The following is a 1,943-nucleotide window of genomic DNA, read 5'->3' as shown; positions in this document are numbered from 1 at the left end:
AATTATTCAGCATCCCAATAATAAAAACACAAACAATCTACATAATTAAAGTGTAGCACCTGCTCTTTGATGCCCACCCTCATGCATAGATGACTGAAGATGTGCTGTAGCAAAGTGTGGTGAAGAAACCATATCGTACCCAGCTATCAGAAACAACTGTGTCTTCAGTCTTTAAGGCTTTCCTCTAAACAAGCAGTAATATAAATAGGTGTCAGCTGAGTTCACATAGAAGATTCACAGAGGTCTGTATGACTCAAGAATTGTAAATAATAAAATCCAAGAGCAGAGGAGGGAAACTCAATTAGAACTTTGATTCTGAACAGCAATTCATAGATTTAGTAGTCCCAAAGCCATTTCCCAAGTCTTCACATGGATAAATTTCATTAAATCCTCTCTGACCATAGTTCAGAGTTGTGATTAGCCTACCTATCATACAAAGATCTTTGAATGGTGGATTATGACAAATGTAATTAAGTTAAAATGTAACAGCTTATCAATTGATCCCCCTTTTGTACCATTTAAAATTTGTTCCTGCTTTCGATCTTTTCTGCTTTCTTTTCCATTGAAGTTTTTTTGTTTTATTTTCTCCATGTTGTTTCTCTTTGGTCATTGTTTGGTATGTTTTTCTGTATAGTAAATACAAGATAGAAAAATATATGGAAGCAAGTAACTGGATTAATAAGTACCGAGGGGGTGACAGAGAAGGTTGAAGAAAATGTTCTAAAACAGTGATGATTGTACAACTCTTCTTAATATTATTGAACTATTGAATTGTATAAAATGAAGGTCAATGTATTATTCTGTTGTACATAGGATTACTATGAGATGAAACCACCTATAATATAGGAGCTTTCTCAATAAAAATGCATTTCATATTTATATTAAGAGCTGTTTCCCTTTTCTCTTCCATTTTTAGCTTTATAACTCATAAGGAGAATTGTCTTAAGTTAATCATCTTTTTCCATAATCTGGCTAGTGTTTCTAATAAGCCCTTGAAAACTATTTAGTGAGTTTATTGAACTATTGTAAAGTACAGAATGTACATGTGCATATGAGATCCCTTATACTCGAGTTCATATTACTGCCTAGAAAACACAAAGTCAATAAAGTGCCCCGAGAGGTTGAATTAACAATGACCTTTGCTCTCAGTGACAAAGAAAATCATTCTCTTCTACTATTTCCCTGCACTTCTGTCCCAGAAATGCCTTTCAGCCCAAGAGAGTAAAGTTGAAGAAATTCCCAGAGGGCCAAGTCCTTGGGGCTCAGGATTGTAACTACTTCAGACACTGCAGAAGCTAACCAGTTTCAGTAACAGTGCAGGCTGACCCCATGCTTCTCATTTTCTGTAAGACTGTCTGGAACAAGAACCACATAGAGATGGGAGCAATCCCAAACTGAACTCTAAGCTAGGAGAAGTCTATCTCTTAAGTCCAGATCTGTGTCCCTATCTGCTCTTGTGCCAGTGGTGAGGAAACAGGTGAAGATAGTATCGCCTGCCTCCTACCTGAGGTCAGGAGTTCTACATGACAACCTGAGCTCGGGATCTTCTCTGGCCTCTTCATCTGCGTAAGAGTGTCAGAGATGTATAGCAGCTAGAGTCTGTCCACTGGATGGTAAGAGAGCTGCATAATGGTAAGTTTGAAGAAGGTAAGTTCGTCGTAACAGAGAACGGAACGTTCTGAGCAAGGAAAAGCAGACACTGCGTGTGAAAGAAAAACAAATATTCAAGGTAGTGGGGAACCACCCTAAGGATTATGAGCATTGGGTGATGTCATAAGAAAAAAACATGCTTAAGTTGTCCAATAAGGTAAGCTTTTCTAGATCTCATGGAAAGCAGTTCTATTCGTATATTCAGAGGCCTTGTACTCGAACAGATTATTCTTCTAGCTTCATTTCTTCCATGAGATATAATATGAATACAATTTATTCCAAACATGTGAAAG

Source organism: Tenrec ecaudatus, chromosome 4 (genome assembly GCF_050624435.1).
Source record: "Tenrec ecaudatus isolate mTenEca1 chromosome 4, mTenEca1.hap1, whole genome shotgun sequence".
Taxonomy (NCBI): domain Eukaryota; kingdom Metazoa; phylum Chordata; class Mammalia; order Afrosoricida; family Tenrecidae; genus Tenrec; species Tenrec ecaudatus.
The sequence above is the reverse complement of the archived record's forward strand: the minus strand, read 5'-3'. Positions refer to the sequence as shown.